The sequence below is a fragment of the Squalius cephalus genome (genome assembly GCF_949319135.1).
Source record: "Squalius cephalus genome assembly, chromosome: 10".
Taxonomy (NCBI): domain Eukaryota; kingdom Metazoa; phylum Chordata; class Actinopteri; order Cypriniformes; family Leuciscidae; genus Squalius; species Squalius cephalus.
In genome coordinates, this window is record NC_137131.1 from 35554689 (window position 1) to 35576952 (window position 22264).

Here is a 22264-nt window from a genome sequence, read left to right on the forward strand (position 1 = left end):
GTGATTGTTTCGCGCCACCAGGAACCAATCAGATAGTGCTGCTACTACAATGGCCAATCATATTCGAGCTTTCCGTTGAGGGTCGTGGCATCAAGTTGAGGTTAGGTAGTTTCAGTAAATTTTAGTTCTAAATAATATAACTATGTCAACGATTGAAAAAAAAAAAAAAAAAAAGATAGATGTGAAAGGGTGAAACAGGTGTTACTCGAAACGGGCGGACCTTAGACGTTTGACGTTTAATACGTTTAGACGTTTGATTGATCAGGTAACGTTACCGTCCTTAGACCCACACATAGCCACAACATACCTGCTATTTTAACACTTCATTATGTGTTTTACTAACGCTTCTCAACAGTGCCATTAAAATGATTTTTAGACCGTTGCACTGTTTGTCACGTGGTACCTGTTACTGTTCTCTGAGCCAGTGAAGTTGAACCAATCACAGTCGTTTATGATTCATGCCATGGATAGCGCTTAGGTGAGATTGTTCTTTTGGAAACTGTTACATTTCAAAATAATGAATTGCCATTATTGTTTTGCACAGAGTATAAATAGGCCTACAGCAAAAAAAAAAAAATAATAATAATAAAAAAAAAAAAAATGACAGTTATTTTGCAGTTATTTGTGACATCACCCGCCATTACTTTGCATTGTTATCGAGGCAGGTCAGCTAATGATTTTAGCTGGCAGGTTAGCTAATGTTAATGATTTTATTTTTCCTGATTGTTTGGCACACTACGAATTGCCAGATTTTAAAGAATTGCCTTGTGTCAAAGGTAGATAGGGCTATTGCTATATTATTATTGTTATTATGTTAACAGCCGAGTAGGCAGCTTTTTAATCAAAACAGCAGAGAGCGCCAGAGAGTTAAACAATGCATAAAAACTACAAATGTCAAAACATGCAAGTGAAAAAATGTTCCTCTGTGCATAAATGGTACAACAAATTTCATATTTCCTCTCATTCGATATTTGCCCAAGACCAGCATTAAATGTTTTTTTAAACTTATGTGATTTATGTTTTCCTCAAACAACATCTAAAATAGGAGGATCTGTCGTTTTTATTTGTAAGTAATTCATTAGCATATATGATATAATGTGTGTTTCAATACATTCATTTAATATGCATTTATCTCAAAATATATCAGTCAATGTTATGATATTTCTGACTTATAATCTGAATCAGGACATTCAACGATAAGTCAAGTGGCATCAACAGAGAAGAAAGTAATTTCAGATGAAGAGCAAGTTATTACATTTTGATTAAAAATTTTCTTTGGAATAACATACACAGATGAATTGCGAAGAATACGATCATAAACATGCATTACAAAAGTAACTATGGTAAATTATTTGCAATGTTGACGTTACAGTGAAAGTATAACTATTGTAAAGTATTGTTTAAAACATGATTCGAGGCCTTCAGAAACGCAAGCATTGTCAAGATTTCATATCATTTTGACATTCTTCCTAGATTCATTCGTTTTTTCGACAAACTAATAGATGTGACTGATCTTTCTGACAGGTTTCTGTTGTCAGATATGTGTGGCTGGAGGGCTTTGTGGACTGTATCTGTGTGTGGTTCATTAAGAAGTGGTAGTTTGGTCTGAAAAAAACCCACTTGCTGGTCGATTCTGGTGAGTAAGAACACATTTTTGTGGTATGTAAGTGTGTGTGTGTTTCTGAGAGTTTTTAGTGTCTGTTGGGCGTATACCTTGAGTTGTGGTCTCTATATATATGTCTTTTGTTCTTGTGGTTTTCCTTATGGCGGTTGAATTCAGCCTCTGGCGGCATTTTTAAATTTTGAAGTCACACTTTCATTGGTGGGTAAAATGAAGACTTGCAGACGTCAAACTAACGCTTGACTGTTTTTTTTAAATGGTTAAGTTGATTTGAACACTCTGCCCCCTCTTCTCTTTGTGTGTGGGTGCATGTGTGTTTACGTGCCCTCAGAGTGTTTAAAACCCAAACATGTTTTCAATCACTTTGCTGTAGACCGTAGACGTAACTCAGTAAATATGATAAACATACACTAACGCAGTGACTGAATCACCACACACACACACCTTAGCCAGGTATAGCGTTACGGCCAACAGTGTCTAGACGGTTTTGTCTGCAGGGCGCCTTCAGCACATCAGATGTTTCGTAACATTTGGCACAGCAGTATATATGAGGGCTTTTTTGCATGCTTGCAGATGCCAGGGTGAGCATAAGATATTGCATTAGTCAGGAGATTTATGTATTTCACAATCTCACACCCACCCAATAACTGCCAAAAACAGACTCTATCTTACTTGGGGTGAAAGTACATAAAACAAGATGTGACAGATATCATTTTGAAAGTCATAACACGTGAGTTGTTTCTGGGTGGTTGTGCTTTAATGTGTAGACACCCCCCCCCCCCCCTCCCCCCAACCCCCATAAATGAGGTTAGCTAGACTAAAGTAACTTGTTTTCTGAAAGCTGTGCTGAAGTCACTCTTGTGTTCTGTGCATTTGTGAAAAAAGTGCATTTGGAGATTCAGCATTCAATGATTTCATTACAAAAATTGTAATCTATAATAGCATGCAGTAATAAAGTGTAGTTTTATTGAAAAAAATATAAAAAATTCATACAGACCCCAAAATTTTACAATGCAAAATACATTTTCATGGCCGGTATCCGTGGTAAATTGTGTTAATTTTCTTACCATTGGCTGATTTGGCAAAAAGTTATGTTTACACCCTATACACAGATATACACAGATACACAGCACAGCTTTCAGATACCTCCAACAGTAGCGGGAGAGTGAAAGAGGGCAGAGTACAGATGTCAGAGGTCAAAGGTCAGCAAAAAAGAAAGGTCACAGGAGCACTTAGAGCTCTGAGAGCTGTTTGAGGTCAAACAAAGTCTTTCGGTTAGAGTTTCCAAAGAGTGAAAATCCAGCGAGGATTTAATGGTGTTGGTTGCAAAAGCAAAACCCCTCATAATCCAGATTTTCAGGTGTGTTTTTACCAGGCATCTATAATTACACAGGCTACATATACCTGTAGGAACCTGCATGTTGAATATATGGGCCATGTGTTTGGGGTGGGTGTATTTGCACACAGTATTTACACTTGTATATCCAAAATGTGTTTTTAAGCATGGGAATAAAATGGCACATCTGTCTGTGTCAGCACCTGAATGTCTCACCCCCTCTCTCCAACTGTTTTGTATGTTCCTTGTTGTTTGTTTAGGGTAGACTGGTGGGAATCTTCGACTGAGCTGGTCTCTCATTAGCACACAGTGAGAAAACGAGTCTTCGGAGGAAGATCATTGTGTCTAACAGCAGGTGTGTGTTTGTGCGATTCACACAAAGTCTGACAATTCATGCACTGTCAGTGAAGGCAGGGAGCCTATTTACCACTGATTCATGCTGTTCTGTCTTTTTCTCACAGACAGGGTCATACACTCACCTAAAAGATTATTAGGAACACCATACTAATACTGTGTTTGACCCCCTTTCGCCTTCAGAACTGCCTTAATTCTACGTGGCATTGATTCAACAAGGTGCTGAAAGCATTCTTTAGAAATGTTGGCCCATATTGATAGGATAGCATCTTGCAGTTGATGGAGATTTGTGGGATGCACATCCAGGGCACGAAGCTCCCGTTCCACCACATCCCAAAGATGCTCTATTGGGTTGAGATCTGGTGACTGTGGGGGCCATTTTAGTACAGTGAACTCATTGTCATGTTCAAGAAACCAATTTGAAATGATTCGAGCTTTGTGACATGGTGCATTATCCTGCTGGAAGTAGCCATCAGAGGATGGGTACATGGTGGTCATAAAGGGATGGACATGGTCAGAAACAATGCTCAGGTAGGCCGTGGCATTTAAACGATGCCCAATTGGCACTAAGGGGCCTAAAGTGTGCCAAGAAAACATCCCCCACACCATTACACCACCACCACCAGCCTGCACTGTGGTAAGAAGTCATGATGGATCCATGTTCTCATTCTGTTTACGCCAAATTCTGACTCTACCATCTGAATGTCTCAACAGAAATCGAGACTCGTCAGACCAGGCAACATTTTTCCAGTCTTCAACTGTCCAATTTTGGTGAGCTTGTGCAAATTGTAGCCTCTTTTTCCTATTTGTAGTGGAGATGAGTGGTACCCGGTGGGGTCTTCTGCTGTTGTAGCCCATCCGCCTCAAGGTTGTGCGTGTTGTGGCTTCACAAATGCTTTGCTGCATACCTCGGTTGTAACGAGTGGTTATTTCAGTCAAAGTTGCTCTTCTATCAGCTTGAATCAGTCGGCCCATTCTCCTCTGACCTCTAGCATCAACAAGGCATTTTCGCCCACAGGACTGCCGCATACTGGATGTTTTTCCCTTTTCACACCATTCTTTGTAAACCCTAGAAATGGTTGTGCGTGAAAATCCCAGTAACTGAGCAGATTGTGAAATACTCAGACCGGCCTGTCTGGCACCAACAACCATGCCACGCTCAAAATTGCTTAAATCACCTTTCTTTCCCATTCTGACATTCAGTTTGGAGTTCAGGAGATTGTCTTGACCAGGACCACACCCCTAAATGCATTGAAGCAACTGCCATGTGATTGGTTGATTAGATAATTGCATTAATGAGAAATTGAACAGGTGTTCCTAATAATCTTTTAGGTGAGTGTATATATATATTTATATATATACTGTATATATGCAAGAAAATGACCATTTTCATTGTTTTCTAATTAAGGGCTATATTCTGGTGGTTAAGACTTTATTCAGAAAAACAGTAATATTATGAAATATTAAATATTTTTTCTATTTAAATATATTTAAAATGTAGTTTATTTCTGTGATGGCAACGCTGAATTGTCACATGATCCTTCAGAAATCGATCTAATATGCTGAATTGGTGCTAAACAAACATTTCTCATTATTATCATATCAACTAATCAACTGTGCTGCTTAATATTTTTGTGCAAACCATGAATGATTTGTTTTTTAGCTCAAAAGAACAGCATTAAAAAGTTTTTAACATCCTACATGTTGTAGCAACTCATAATATAATAATAATGCACAATGTAATAACTGCACATTAATGTAATAGGTATTACATTATTAATGTAATTTTTTTTTTATAATGTAATAATATTATCAAAATGTAATAAAATCTTTAGCTCATAATGTAATGACGATTTTCCAATGTAATAACGATTTTACACCTAATGTAATTTAGGTTACTGAATGAGAAATGTATTACATTATTAACACACTTTAGGAACTTATAATGTAATCACAGTTCATAAGGTAATACCAGAACATAATGTATAAGTGAAACAATAATTAATTACAATTATGGCACTGCATGTTGTAATTTGACATTAATGGTCCAAAAGTTCTGATTTTATTGCATCTTTCTTTCTTTTTTACATCACAAAACCAAACTGTTTTAACAGGGGTGTGTAGGCTTTTTATAACCACTGTACATGATTGTAAGTTTGGCTGAATTTTCATCTTGCCCTCTGATGTAAATTCAGGGTTTTTTTTTTGCTGTAACTTAAAGTGAAGAAATGTTTGCTTAATTTATGCTCCATGCTTCCGTTGGCTGAAGCAGATAATGCAATCACGCACGCGCGCACACACACACACACACACACACACACACACACACACACACACACACACACACACACAGGCCACACCTTCTCCTGCAACAGAAACACTCAGAAACACAAACACATACTTCTAAAAGACATAAGCTGTAACAAATAATAATAATAATTGCATGAATATTTAAATCTGTTTATGACTGATTTAGATTTTTAAATATGTAATTTAAAGGAATGCAAATATGTTTTATGTTTTAAAAGCTATTACAATTATGATAATATGACAAATGATTGTTATTACATTATGAGCTCAAGATTTTATTACGTTTTGAGAAAATACTTATTACATTGTGTGCAGTTTTTACATTATGAGTTTCTACACATCTTTGCATCAGATTTATTAGCTTAATCAGGTTATGACATGTTCACGTGTTTACATGACACATGCATAATGAGAATATAACAAAATTCCAGTATTAATGTGAATTTTCACTTTTCTTGCATATAAGGTAGAGTCATTAGTTTGCACAATGTGTCATTTCTGTGCCACTACTGATGACAAATGGAATTGTGATTTTTAATCCCGCAGTCTTCAATCAAACACAGCCACAAAATGCCATTGGTTGAGCCAATGTTGCTGTATCCGGTTGGTCCGGATGCTCAAACAAATAAATCAATGTTTGGATAGCACCACAAAGCCACAGTGTTTACACTTTTAGGGAAATCAGCCTGTTAATGGCTTCCTTATAGTTTTAAGCTATTTTGACATCAAAAAAAATTACACACTTTACCTTTCAATTAGGAAAGTCCTAAACCCCCTCCCCCTCCCATTTTCCCATGGACTCCACCAACCTCAGGTGTACTCTTAACGCTTTGTTTATGTTGTCATGATAGTCCTTTTGTCAGAAGTGTCTTTGTTGAACTCGGTGGTCTTTGTCAAGGGCGTAGAGAGCGTGCTGTCGTGGGTTTCACGTGGACGTGTGAAAATAGGTCCCGTCAATGAAGGAACTTTTTTCCCACCATTGTTGCCCCAGACTCACAGGAAAGCCGGTCACTGTTAGGAAGCGCTAACTGTTGCTCACTTACTATTGAGCTTGACCATGAATCTGAATTATGATAACAGCCTCTCCATAACAGTGGATTAGTCATAAATAATAAAACACACCTGTCTACAAACACCAGCTTTTATAAGATTCATAAAGCTTTTGTATTGACCTGGAATTTTGAAAAAAGGAAGAATAAGAGAGGTGTATATTTTATTAAATGAAAGCAGGGGTTTTCAAACTGGGGTCCGGGGGGAGCGATGAATGAATAAATAATAATATCAAAATAAGTGAGTAAATACAAAAATGAGATTAAAATAAATTAATTAATAAAAGTGTAATTACAAAAATATAAGTTAATCTATTAAATATATTAAATTAGATTAAAATAAATAAATAAAAATGAGATAAAAAAATACATTTAACAGTTCATTACTAGTCAATAGAAAAAAAAAATATATATTTCAGTGTAAATTGGGTGATTATAAAAGATAGATGCCTGAGGATGGGGGTGATGATCATATTTGGGGGTTCATGACATCTAAAAGATTGAAAACCCCTGTATTAGAGAACATATTATATGCAAGGGTGCAAGAAAATAATACCTTTTGAAAAGATTTTTTCACAGCTTTCTTTGAAGAATCAGAAATCATTTACATTTAGAGCTTTAAGTCTTCAAGAAAAAGCTTTTTTTACTCTTAAAAATGACTCTTCTCTCTGATAATGTGTGAAACCAAAGACTTTAGATATAGAAAGACACTCATATTACTATGAATGCATGGGAGAAAGTAAAGAATAAGTCCCGCCTTCTAAATAAAAGAGCTAATCACCAATTGGTAAAGTCATTGCGTCACGCGTGCTTATGACTGCACATGCGCATTGGCTGCTCCAGCCTGAAAAATGCAGTTTTGAGCATTTAGAAACACAATGTATGAGACAGTTCTTCGTGAGACAGATTTTATTAGTGATTTCAAATATGAAATTTAATCATAAGCTTGGTGAACAGCTTTTGAGAATCTGATGTTTCCCCATTCAGAGAGATGAGTTGTACTTGCATGACTGAAATAGCTGCCCAAGAAACGTTTCAAAGATGGCCGCCGAGTGAAATTAGGCCTACTTGCCTTTGTTAAAACCAAAAAAACATTTTCATACTTTAAAATGATACCAGGAATCATACAACAACAAAAAAACTCTTAATGTTTCTCGAGAGATTCTTAATCACAGTGGGGGTTTTGAATTAAAGAAGTTCATTCCTGTGGTGCTTCATCACAACACCTCTGAAAGTCATTCTAAAGAAAAGCACATCACCAAATGTGTTAGAAACCACACACACACACACACATATAGGCAAGCGCACAACCTCGACTCTCAGCTGTCTATCAGGATGTTGTTGGACTTTTGAGGACATCCTCCAACACAGCTGAGATCGTGAGAAAATGAGCAAACGAATGAGTGAATGGATCCTTTGGTTGATCAGTGGCCGAATGCAGCTTTGCAGAGAGAGAGAGATGAGAGGACTTGACCTGGAAGGAAGCTATTATACGGCATAATCATATTGTGACGGACCTATTGTTGTATTTTTAGTATCCTGCAAACAAGTAGCCTGTGCGTGAGTTATTGTGTGTTTGGGTTCCAAAGACAACCTGTTTCGCGCAGATGTGAGCTCGCATGTGGTTGTTTGTTTGTGCGCGTCAGTGTGTGTTTTGAAGCGTGTTTTCTGTCACTGTATCACAACAACATATGTGTTGTCTGTTAGACTTTTTAACGTTCCTGAAATGAAGCGGAAAAAGGTTGTTCCTGTTTTGTTACAGACAGCAGGACAGTAAATGTTCTATAAATAAATATATGGAAATGAAATCATGGCTGATACGTGTACTCTTGCATGTCTTTATTATGGTAATAGTTTATTTTGCTCATTTGAGATTATGGTAGTTTGTAGTCTAGAGCTTTGGTCTAATTCTTGACACATGGCAAAAACTGTTTTACCTGCCTTTAGTTTTGAAATAGCAACATTTCCCCTTTAAAGATTAATGTAATTTTTTTTTTTTTTTTTTTTTTTTAAGTTACTATTTATCACTCACTGCCTCGAAAACAACCATCAGACTTATTATGATAATATTTACTATAATACACGCTACTGTTCAAAAGTAATATTTTTATTAAAAGACATGAATACTTTTATTTAGCAAGAATGCATTAAATTGATCAAAAGTGAAATATTTTGATATTTTGAATAAATGCTGTTCTTTTGAATTGTTGTTCATAATTGAATCCTAAAAAAAAAAAAAAAATGTATCACGGTTTCCACCAAAATATGAAGCAGCGCAAATGTTTTTTGAGCACCAAATAATCATATTATGATTTATGAAGGATCATGTGACACTGAAGACTGCAGTAATGATTCTGAAAATTCAGCTTTGCCATCATAGGAATACATTACATCTTAAAATATATTAAAATAGAAAAATAGAAAAGTTATTTTAAATAGTTTTTACTGTATTTTTGATGTAATTAATGCAGCCTTTGATCTCAAGAGACTTCAAAAACGTTAAAGAAATCTTACTGACCCTATAGCCTTTTGAACGGCATATTAATATATATATAACAGCAATATAAATACATATTTTTATACCAATCAATATTACTACTGTCCTGATATTTAAAAATACACCTTAAATATAGATCTCTCTACTTCTGGTCAACTCTGTGAGATATTTATTAAAACATTTTATTCATCCTGAAGATTATCGTTACCTTTCAGCAACATCACACACATTTCTAAAATAAATTTAAGTAATTGTTTTTGTATTTTTTGTAATGTCAACTCTGTCACATAAACTAAAAATAAATTGTTTGAGATTTCTTCTCATTTTATGTGAGTCCTATCTACCAACAACAGTGAAACATAACGGCTACTGCATTTAATACATGTTTGATGGCAAAATATGGTTAATTTGTCAACAGGATCAGCTGTCATTTTCTGTCTGAAGTTGTTGACAGTCAGTTTGAAACCTGCATTCACGTGTCATTCATGTATTGAGTTGAACCCTAATAAATGGTGTATATGCAGGGCTTAATTTGAGCCGGAACACGCCGGAACATGTTCCGGCACCTCCGACATTGGATCCGGAACCTTTTTTATTGGATCCGGCACCTCCCGTGTCAATAAAATTAATTGCCTAAATGAAATAAAATAAAATTACTGTTTTAGTGTTCAATGTTTGTGACACATGACTTGCGCGCTTGTTGTACGAGTTGAGATTGATGTTAGCCTCGATCGTTTCACTCAGGGGAAAAATGTCAAAAAGACGCGACAGTCAGATCCCAAACAAGCAAAAATCGTTTCTGCTGATCAAAAAGGAGACCACGGTGGACACAGTAGCCTAGTATCGACATTATATCTCGTTATTTCGACATAATAAGGGGACATTCTAATCTGCCACATTAAGCGTTCTTATAATGGTTTTCTATATATGGGAGGAAAATGCTTAACGTGTAAATGCGTTCATATTATGGGCTCATCTGATTTTTTGTACATAGCATATTTGTCAGGATTTTAGTATCATAATGATTAATAACGCACAATTATCCGTGAACTTGATTTGAACAAATGCCTTTCACTTGTGTGTGCAAAATTCAGAATTAAATTAATGTGCAGAAATGTGTACAAATAGAGAGTATGTAGGCCTACTATGCCGTTGTAGCCATTAAAAAAGCGCATTTAGTTTCATATTTGTTAAAATATTATAATGTTTTTTTTTTTTTTTTCATTTATGTTGATTTATGAAAAGTGAACAGCACGACCGAGTAAGATAGGATGCGCAATATGAGACATGGAGCGGGTCAGACATGATTTTGTCGTTGAAGTTGAAGTTGTTTAGAAAGCCTTTCTTTAAAGTGAATTTCGTTTTGTATAAATTGTATCTTAATTTTAATCAAATTTTCATCAACCATTTGCCTGTAGGCCTATTTATTGAATACGAAACAAATATAACGGAGGCGCCCGCGCGCTCACTTGCATTGCACGTGAACTGAAGCATGAAACTCAGTGTATGCCTCACACAGACATGACAAATACATCAAATACACAAAGCTTGAAATGTCTTTAAACGAAATAATTCAAAACGAAAAAGGAAAAAGGCTCGATTATGTAATCCATTAGGCCTATTTATGTGCATTTCTCTCTATAAGTGCGTTCACACGGAGATGGCGATCGTCAACTTCATCTTTGCAGCTGAGTCGACACTTTTAGAGAAAACACTTTATTGTTTTTATTAAGTAAGGAATAATTGACGACAGGCCGTTGAATTATTAGAAAAATAATGCACACCCGAGGTGGTAATGCGGTCACGACGCGAAGCGGAGTGGCCGTTCACCTCGGGTGTGCATTATTTTTCTAATAATTCAACGGCCTGAAGTCAATTATTCCGCTTATACTACAGTTACCACACCTCGAAACATTGTTCAGATTATGTATTTCAAGACGTTTGTAAAGTTTTTGTCATTAAAACGCTCTTGTATGTAGGACTAATTTCTTACGCATCTAAACCAATGCCTCCGTTGCTAATTCCAAAACGTCATTTTAGAGTTAGTAACGGAGGTTAGAGCCACTGATAGCAGACTAATGCTGGGACACACGACTAGCTGACACATTCTCTGACTGTTTTCATAGACAGATTTTAAACACCGACTTTGAACACAGACTGAACGCGCGTTTGGGCATTATCAGTCATAAGTATCAAATTGCATTCATAACCGGCCTTAAAGTGTGTCCCCGGCTTTATGCAGTTATTAATGCAGTTATTAGAAAGAGATGTTGCAATAATGAGACAGAAAAGCATGTGCGTCAGTATTATTAGCCTATTTATTTATTAATTTAATTCGTTTTAATTAATTCGTTCATTCTTTTTTTTTTTTTTTTTTTTTCATTGACAGATGACAGTAGACTATAGCCAAATAAATGAAACACAAAGCCCTTTTAACAAGTGGGCCTATAAATAATTATTTATTTATTATTATCTGCAATAAAAATCCGTACTGCAGGACTATCCATTTATTTAGCCTATATTCAGTTTAATTTTCTATTGATTATAATATAGACAGGACTATATACTTTATTTATTAAAATTAAACTGCATGTTTCTATTGATTGTGAAGCTAGACATTGAAAATTGCAGATCAAGCGCATGGGGCTAAATGCTTTTTATTGTTATGAATTGTATCCTATTTTCCGTTATTACCGTTAACTACGCGAAGTGATATGGAACTGTAATGCGGTCAAGACCTGCCTGGAACTACTTTAGCCGTGCGTTTCCCTGAAAATAATGCACACCTTAGAACGTTCGTCAACCAATCAGATTCAAGCATTCAACGGCCCTGTAGTATAATAAAAATCAATACACGCGTCACCACCGGATTTACAGATGCACGCACACATATTATTTCGAAATAACGAGATATTTTGTTGAAATAACAGTCATTATTATTAATTTATTTGTTCTATCTGTAATAAAATAAATAAATAAATAAACATTATTATTAATAATAGCCTACATCTTTTAGAATATTTGATTGAATGCTGAATGTTATTTAAGTAGCCTACTTGTTCAATTTAATAAAATTAAAACTTTAATTGTGATCATTAACATAACTGAATATTAAATATTTAGTGGCCAAGTTTTGCGCAGCTCCCCGTCAATGATCTATCTATAGCACCCACTCAGCTGGCGCTGTCCCTGCAGAGAAGCTACGTAGGCAGTGTAATTATTATTATTTTATTTTTTTTGTTCCGTTACCTCCAACCCCCATTTTGAGTCGCCGGATCCACCCCCACTCTGCGCTCCGGGACCTCCCACTTTACAAATTAAGCACTGTGTATATGACAGTAAACTTTTCTTTTTTTTATTGTAACAAATCAATGTAAAAACCAAGCTAACAAAAATATGAAGAGTTCAGATGCAAAAGCCTCTAAGTGCTAGAGCTGGGCGCTTTTTTTCCCCTTAAATTATAAAATTTATAAAAAACTCGATTTACGATTCGATTCGATTTCCCCCCACTCGCGCGCCGTCGTCGTGGAGGACCGTTAAAAAATTAAACATGCTAGTCTTTTTGTCGTGATGTCCTGAAGCATCGAGGGCTGCGCCGCAGGGAGCGTGCTACGGAAACCCTGAAGGAAGATTTGGCGAATGCAAAATGTATGTATTGTACGCTATACTGAAGAGGGGGAGAAATAAAAAAATAAAAAAATCGATTTTTTGAAAATATGAATCGATTTGACCTATACCAGCTCGATTTTTAAATCAAATCGATTTTTTTCCCAGCCCTACTAGGTGCCATCTGAAATTTTCTTCTAGAATGATAATTTTTATGAAGCTCATATATTTAAGTTCAGTCATTTTACTTAAATGGCAATGAAAATTACCTATGAATTGTCATTTAAGTGAAATTACTGAACTTAAATATACAAGCTTGATAAAAATGATCATTCTAGAAGAAAATTTCAGATGGCACTTAGAGGCTTTTGCATCAGAACTCTTCATATGTTCTTAGAGCGTTTTGTTAATGTTCCCATTTAGTTTAATTTCTGAATTTTCTAAATGTTTTGTGAACGTTCAGGGATCATTCCATTTTATCATTTTACAAACATTATGAGAACGTTACTTTTGAATGAAACTAGTAGTAACATTTAAAAAATGTTAGATGAACGTATAACTAAAATGTAAAAAAAAAAAAAAAAAAAATTCCATAAACGAGGTATAACGTTTATTTGTGCTAAGATTTTGAGAACATTATTAAAGACCAGATAACTCTGACTGAACGTTCTATTAACGCTACTGGAAGAATGTTTACTCGTAACTTTGTGAGAACCTTGCAAGAATTTTAGCCAATGTTCTGAAAACGTTCCATCTTTGTTGGGAAGCAGGAGCCACAAACACATGGGTGAATAGCTCTGAACATGACAGACAGATTAATCTAAATTGGTATCGGTAATCTAAAGTATCGGGTAGATGTGCCTGGTGTCTTCAGTCATCATCGCTCAATGTTTTCAAGCTTGAAGTGATGGCAGACAAAAGAGATTTAATGGAAGATATTTGGAACTTGATGACTTTATGACCCCTTACTTGTCTCCTCAGGTGAGAAAGGGAATAAATGCATCAAAGAACAGCCGCCTATACACTTTTAACAAGCAGGATTCCAGAAACAAAAGCAGTAAACGGAGTCCTAACAGGTCTGTCATTGTCAATACAGGTTTGCTGGAATGCATTTAAGAATTTGACTGTTATGATGAGTTATGTTGTGTGTGTGTGTGTGTGTGTGTGTGTGTGTGTGTGTGTGTGTGTGTGTGTGTGTGTGTGTGTGTGTGTCATCATAGTACGTACTTCTTTTTACTATCACTGGAGCTGAGAGAAGGAGCAGTCAGACTGACGGACGACGGCAGAAGGAAATGCGTCGGGGAACACATACCAGCACGTAACAAATCTACAATCTCTTTGTACAGTCATGTTCCATAAAACATAAACAACATTATCATCTCATTCTCACACCATCGGCCTGATGTCTGCACTTGATTCACTGAATCCCATTTATTGATCTCTATATGATATGACACTCAACGTTAGATTAGATTACTGTACTTGACTCGTACATGGTTCATTGGGTATGAACATTATGAACATAATGAGAAGTTGTGCACTCAATCAATAATTGCATGATAGACAATGAATGAACCTCTGCCTAATAATATCAAGATCAATATTTACAAGCAAAGTAAGGAAATTAGAAAACCTGTTCAACAACTTCATATCTCTACAGTTAGCTGAGAAGGAAATGGTCTTGAATTGTAAATATTTGCACTCTATCTGTATTTACCTTTGAATACTCGTGCTAAACACACTAACCATCATGGTTATTTTAGATTTATGTGGTTATTTTATTTCCTATAGGCCTATTTATTTGAAAAACTATAACAACCTTACCACAATAAAGTGCTTGAGAGATACTGTAGTTCAACCAATGATACAAATTCTGTCATAATTTACTAACCCATTATTTACTACATTCCTCCTTAGATTATCATACTGTTAAACATACAATAAATCATATTTGCATGATGGATTTCACATTGCTTGTTGGCATTTACATAGGACATATTGTCTCATAGGACAATAACAGTGTCCTTCGGATTATCATGGACCTCATTATGAAACTTTCATAAATATATGAGTAGATTTGCAGTAATTTACGCATAAAAGGGATATTCCTGAAAACTCGCTTCTGGATTCACAAACGCTTTGTAAACCTCAGATTTGATAGTTAAACGTGTGTACGTTCATGAATTACATTCCATTTCCAGAAAAGTTGGGAGATTTATTAAAATGTAACAAAATGAAGAATCTGTGAGAACAAAGAAAAGATTGCCAATGATTTCAGTTGAGTTGAATTGTTTTAAAACAGTCCACAATAAGCAGGTGAATTGATGATAGGTGAGGATATCGTGATTGAGCCTTTGGTAGATTCTCCTTTTATACCCAGTCTTTGCAAGCAAAGCAAAAAAAGCTCACCACTTTGTGCCAAATTTCATGAGAGAATTGTCAAACAATTCAAAAATCACTTTCTCAGAGCAAGATTGTAAAGAATTTAGGTCTTTCACCGTCTACCACATATAATATTATGAAAAGATTCATGGAGATTCAAAAGATTCAGACCTCGGTTGAATTTGCGTGACCTTTGAGTCCTCAGATGACATTGCATGAGAAACCATCATGCTACTGTGTTAAATATAGCCACATGGGCCAGTACTTTGGAAAACTGTTGTTACCTAACACAGTCAGCCGCTGCATCAAGAAATGCAACTTGAATCTCTGTTACGCAAGGAGAAAGCAATACATCAGTTCTGTGCAAAGATGCTGGCGAGGTTTCAGCTTGTTTTTGGGAAAAACGGACTTTGAGTTCTCAGTCCCAAAGACGAAAGGGACCATCCAGACTTTTATCAGTGACAGGTGCAAAAAAGCAAACTTCTGTTATGGAATGGGGTGCATCAGTGCAAACGGCATGAGTGACTTTCATACGTGTGAATTTATCATTGAGGTGGAGGCGTATATTGGAGACATATTGCTATCAAGATGACATTTGCTTGGGGAAGTCCATGGTTATTGGAGCAAGACAATGCTAGGCCTCGTTCTGCACGTTCTACAACTGAGTGATTTCGTACTCTACATCTGCAGTCCACATCTGTCTCCTATTAAAAATGTATGGTCCATCATGAAAAGGAGAATCAAGACAAAGACAACCATGAACCGTTGAGCAGCTGTCTTGTATTAGGCGAGATTGGGTAAATATTCCACTTGCAAAACTGCAACAATTAGTATCATATTAGTAAAAGTGTAATTAAAAGGAAAGGTGATGTGACACAGTGGTAAACATGCCCCTGAAACAACTGAAAATTAGGGCTATACAGTATAACGAAACATTAAACAAGATAATTAACAAGACAGGTGGGACACAGGAGGGCAAATCAAAAACCGTAGAAACAGATGAACGAGGACAAAGGAAACTGAACTATAAATGGTGCAAAACCAACTCAAAGTCCAAAAAAACGAAAACACAGAACAGACATAACGTTAAATTGGTCAGTGAAAATACTGGAAGTCTTTTTCTTTGTGCTTTTGTCAGTTAAATAAAGTTTCAAGAAAGTTAACAAATCACAGATTCTTGATTTTATCGCATTTTACAAAATGACCCAACTTTTCTGGAAATGGGGTTGCACAATCATTCGTAAATAGGGTGCTTGTGCACACTCTTTCTCAATTAGCATAATCCCCATCAATGAATAACAACTAGGCCTACGTGAATTACATGAACAGGAATGCTGTAGGATCCAGGGTTATTATAATCAAAGGGGGTGTTTACACAACACAGTTTTCAACTAAAAACTGTCAACATTTTATGCGTTTTGGCCGTTCATTTACACGACAACAGCATTTTTTGGGGGCCTGAAAACGCAGGCTTTTGAAAATCGATTTCAAAGTACTGTTTTTGAAAACGATACCGTTATTTTGTCTGTGTAAACTACAAAAACGCACATTTGTAAAAAAAAAAAAAAAAAAAAAAAGTGACGTCAGGAACATGCGTATTACGTGTTCAGTCCATAGGCGTGTTTCTAAAGTGAATTCGCCACCTACTGGCCTGGCAGCAGAATACAGCGTTTTTAACCGTTTTTGCGGATCCGTGTGAATGGGGATCGTTTTGACAACGTTGTCGTCTGTATGAAAAACTCAAAGGAAAAACGTGTCCATTTTTAGTAGGCCTACATCGTTTTGATAACGTACCCTAAAACTAAAACAAAACAAAACAAATTCATTACTTTAAATAAATTAAACGTGAACTGAAATAAAGTTAATAATAAACTTATATATTTAAAAAAATTGTCATAAACAAACTTAATTTAATTTTAGCCAGTTGCCAAGACAACATTTCTTATTTTCATTTAGTTTAACTCAATGTACTAAAATAATTCAAACTAAAACTGAAATAAAATGTATAAAAATAAATAAATAAATGCGACAAAAGCACACGACCAAACCTTGTCATTTATTTTCACATTTACCTATTTGGTTAATTAATTATGTTACTATATTATTATGGTAATTTGTGTTATCAAAATACAGTGTTTTCAGTTTGCCTAAAATAACGTTTGGACGTGATATTACATGTGGTTTCATATTTGAAAGTGTATGTCAGAGGTGTTTTACTCAAAACTTCATTCTGCTCATCTTTTATGCATTAGCCCAACTAAACAAGTAATGGGATGTATGAAGCTTCTTCTTAGGATCTCTGGAGTTTATGGAGAATATGTTATGATAAAAAATGATCTTAAGCCAATGCATAAGTGCAATGTTGGACATGCCACTCCAATTTCTCTAGCTTGTGCTACTTGTTTTTGCGTGCTTGTAAACCTGTAAACACAATGACTCGCTGATATCCCTTCCAGTAGAATGGGCCTTTGTTTGAGGGACACAAACCGAACCCTAAACACAGGAATCACAAAACAATAAGCATCCTCCAACTGTAACCTCCTCCTCCCTCCTTGTCGTGCCACCTTTCCATTTAGACAGCTGGGTTTGGGGGTCTGAGGAGAAGGAGGAGGGGGGAAGCCTCCATCTTTCAACCCTCTCCTCCGTTTACTATGCCACTATCCTTCCTTCTTCTCTTTCTTCGCCTAAGCCCTCTCTTCCTCGTCCTACTCTTGCGGCTCAGCTGAGGCCGGACCGAAACAGGAAATCGGCAAAAAACAAGGCGCAAAAAATCTCTGAGTAAACTTCCAGGTTCTATTTCTCCCTCTTCCTGATAGGAAGTCTTTTCAGAAGCAGTGGGAAAATAGTTTTCAGACCTTCACTCAACATCTCAGTGCCCCGATTCCTCTGAAGCTTTGCCCGCAAAACCATTGTGTTACACTGACGAAAGGGGAAATTGGGGGTTGCTCATATAAACATGATTTTGCTTTTGATTTAAGCTTCTCTGTCAAAACTTGGCTGTTTATGAGAAAGAGCTGCTGAGATGATTTATGTCTCACAAGAAGCAATGTGAGGAGTTCAAGTGACCGCGTGGGTTTGTCTTTCATTTTGTTGACATGTGCGCGCTCTTAGCCTTTATCTTTGCCTCCAAGGGTAGGTCGAATTATAAGCATGAATTGGATTTGTGTGAGTTAGCCTACAAGTTGGAGGTTTTCTCACATCAGACCAATTAGACACAGTGTCTGAGATAAATGCAATAAAATCCAATTGGGAGCACTAAAGGTGCAAGGTTAATGACCATCATGTGAATGCTCACCAAGAGCATTTGCTTTGTCTGATTTTGCAATTTAAATTTCATACATTTTATATGTGCTTTGATGTTGGAATTTTACAACACGTTTCGATACGGTCCAGTGATCTTTGGACCCTGTGATGAGCTAAAATGTTTTTCGTTGCATGTTATGGTTTGTCCTGCCTGGTTCGTGTTTCAAACATGCACGATTGACGATTCGTGTTTGAGATTTATGGACGGGTGATTCTTTCAACTTCGGCACTGTTATGACCCCAGGGGATTTTTTTTTTTTTTCAGTTTAGTTTTTATTTTTATTTTTGAATATAAATGTAAACTTTTTTTTTGGCTAGTTTTCAAATGGTCTTTATTTATGGGTTGTATTATTTTACGCTTTTCGGGGCCGTTTACATGACGACTGATGACATGTTGAAAAAACGAACAACTTTTTATGCGTTTTGGCCGTTCAGTAACACAACAATGGCGATTTGCCGACCTGAAAACGCAAACTTTTGTGTAAGTGATACTGTTATCGTTTCAGTGTAGAATACAAAAATGCGAATTTGGTAAAACTGTCACTTCATGCGCATGCGTATTATGTGTTCAGTCTACAGGCACGTAGTGTTTCTTTACAAAGTGACATCGCCAACTACTGGCCTGGCATGAATAATACAGCGTTGCCATCTTACGTGAAAAACGCAAAGGAAAAACTTTTCCATTTTTGGAACATGGAATCTGTCATTTTACCATACCCTTAATCTTAAAATACAAAAACAAAAAATTATGCATTATTTCATGTTTAAAACTTTGATAATATAAAAATGTGAAATAAACATAAAACATTACAATGTTTTTTAGTGTGAAAATGTTTTATTAATTTTTTTTTAAACAATTTAGAATGTCCCATATATTTTTTTTAATTCGCCTGCTTGTAAACCAAGGCAACAGTGTCAATGGTAAACATCCCTTGTGAGAAGAACATTTTTTATTGGATTTAATTTCCAGTCTAGCTGTAATTTTTTCAAATTATGCAAAAAGTGTAGAAATATTATTTAATTCTGTATAATTATTTTGATATGAAATTAACCTTAGCAAGAAAAAATCCCAAAAAGTTAAAAATGTCATTTGCAGTTAAACAGAATGCAAAACTCTGTGGTAGGAATTTTCATTACTTTCAGAGAATATGACTCTTAATTCCTCTGAATTGAAAATTGTAAATAGACCAATAAAATAAACTACTTAGAGTGTGAAAAGTCTCATTTTCAGATATATATGTTTTTTATTTCTATAAGTCCACAGGGCCAAAATTACCCATTCTTGAAGACCAAAACGTTCAGTTTGGGGATTGTCATTATTTATCATCTGAATATGTTTCTGATTGCTTGGTCATGCTTGTCACACAACGCCTGAGAAAACATGCGGTGGCCCTAAATTATGTGAGATAAGAATAAGGGTTAGCATGTACGCTAGTTTATAGTGGATGATCTCACTGTCAAGTCATAGTTTTATTGCCATTTCTCTCCTACGTGTTACGAACTGACAATAAATTATCCTTTAACTTGACTTCACAGACCTAACGCATGTGAACTATCTGTTTGCTTATTACAGAAGAGGTGAAATATAATGTTATGGGCCAAAAGTGAGATGTGTGTAGGCCCAAATGAGGAAGTGTGTGTGTATTGTGGGTATTCCCACAAGGGATAACTATAGAAGGACTGCAGGTGGAGAAAGAATGTAAGTGAGCCCACTTTTTGTCCAAACAGGTGCCCAAACACCTGCCTGTCTGTCAGTACAGTGTGTGTGTGTGCACGTGTACGTCTATGCGTGTTCGCGTGTGTGTTAAGTGAATGCCGACCCTCTCACTTTGATATGAGCTCCTCTTTCCGCTAATCACTTGACAAAATCCTCTTTAGAAACATATCATATTTCTTAGAGGAATGAAGGGTGATAATTTAGATTAAATGACATTAGAATTACAAAATCACTTCTGATGAATTAATTAGAGATGCTGTATTGAAAATTAAACAGGATAAATGGAAGTCTCCGTTATAGGTTGAGCTTATCACATGTAATGAAATAAGCCACAGGTCTTAAACTTGAACATACACAAACACACATGCACATCCACATATACCACATCTAATCCCATCATTCATCTACAGCCTTTAAAAGGGGCAGCTGCCCTCCCTCAAAACGCACTTCCCCCAAGATCATATTTCCAAGCATAGCCCCGGGTGAGATTCGAGGGGCTCATGTTCGGCGAGGAATAAAGGTTTAGGGCATGAAGACAAAATAGAATTCGGTCCTGGCATAAATGCTAAAGATGTTTTTAAAGAACAAAGCCAACTTTCGGGTTTTTCATCTTCGACAAAAACACAAGATAATCAAAGTCAATCATCAGCATTCCAGTGCAAAGAAACGGAAATTTGCTAACTGATCTGACGCCAACACAAATGAGGAGGGTGTGACTGCTTTTTGGGGAAGATAACGCCGTTCCTCTCGAAACAGTCAACATGTGCATGTTTTTTTTGTTGTTGTTGTTTTACATTAGACGGTGCCAGCTATTCATGAATTTTTATTATTTTATGACTGACTCACTTCTATGGTGCAAATGTCATAATAATTCATCACCAAACATGTTACCTGGCAGCCATATGTATACATGTTACAACAAAACTGTGTCCGTCAGTTCATATGCCACAGGCTAATATAAATCACATTGTGTACACAACATGCACGCTATATGCTCAAAGAAAATAAAAGTTGCATCATAAAAAATAGTTATTAATTGACTCCTCGTTTTTATTAACCTTTTTATTGATCGACCCCCTCTGTCATATACATATAAGATTTTGATATTGCAATTAAACATGCCAAATTGTACAGACATAATTCTTTGCCAAGCTGTCATACAAAAAAACACATGCAAAAACAAGAAAGAACTGGTGAAATATTAATAACTGATTATGTTGTAGTGAATGTGTTTTTTTATTATATTATGCATATAGTAAAATACATCTTTTTGCTGTAGTTTACCCCTTTTTTGGGGCTAAATAATTTTCTTAGATACTTTGAACAAGTTTAATGGTTTAGTTTCTTCCCTCATATTTAAAAATATAAAATATTTTTCTGACATTTTGATGGTGTAATCAAACTTGTATAGGGTCAATAAAAACAAATCCCCTCTGGACATCACTTTTCATTTCATTTTCACGCTTAAATATTCATCATATATCAATAAAATATATGCAGGTTAAAGAGGCATTTCTATTGACTTCTAATGGCTCTGTCATATATCAGCTGTTGTCCGTATAACCTGCTGAAATGTGGCATTGTTGTTCTAGAGTGAAAAATGTGAAATGGGTTGTAGTCGGACCCCGTAAGTATTTTCACAGCGGGAGCTGGAGTCCCTGTGGGTTTTCAGCAGGAAACTGTCTTCCAAACAGCCACTTCCCCTAGAATAACACACACATTTATCCGTTTATCACACAACAGGCTCTTGGGTGGCGAGTGTTGTGATATGTGTGTGAAGTTTATGTGTATAATAGGAGGGTATAATATCATAGGTGTACATAATGACAGTGTGTGGGAATCTGTGTGTATAAGTTATTTTACTGCTTCAGTCCGTGATAATCGTCCGACATGTGTTAAACGGCTTACTGGTACAGTAGCATTTGTTTGGTCATTGTTCAAGCCCCCTGGAACTGTGATTCATTTGTAAATGATCTTGGTTTTACTGACCTCTGTGGCTCCAGTCCTTTTGGGTAAACATGCGGAGGTTTTGGGGGTCACTGGGGTCGTAAAGTGTCTCTTTGCCCCACTAGGGTCAATCTAGAAGGAA

The 22264-nt window shown here is 36.0% G+C and overlaps 1 long non-coding RNA gene across 1 annotated transcript; it reads left to right on the forward strand.

Moving 5' to 3' along the window:
- The first annotated feature begins 57 nt into the window (after positions 1-57).
- LOC307165452 lies at positions 58-16709 on the forward strand. Its single transcript, XR_013822484.1, has 5 exons — positions 58-265; positions 1525-1636; positions 3218-3312; positions 13755-13849; positions 13994-16709. It is a non-coding gene; the product is annotated as an uncharacterized lncRNA (long non-coding RNA).
- Positions 16710-22264: the final 5555 nt, after the last annotated feature.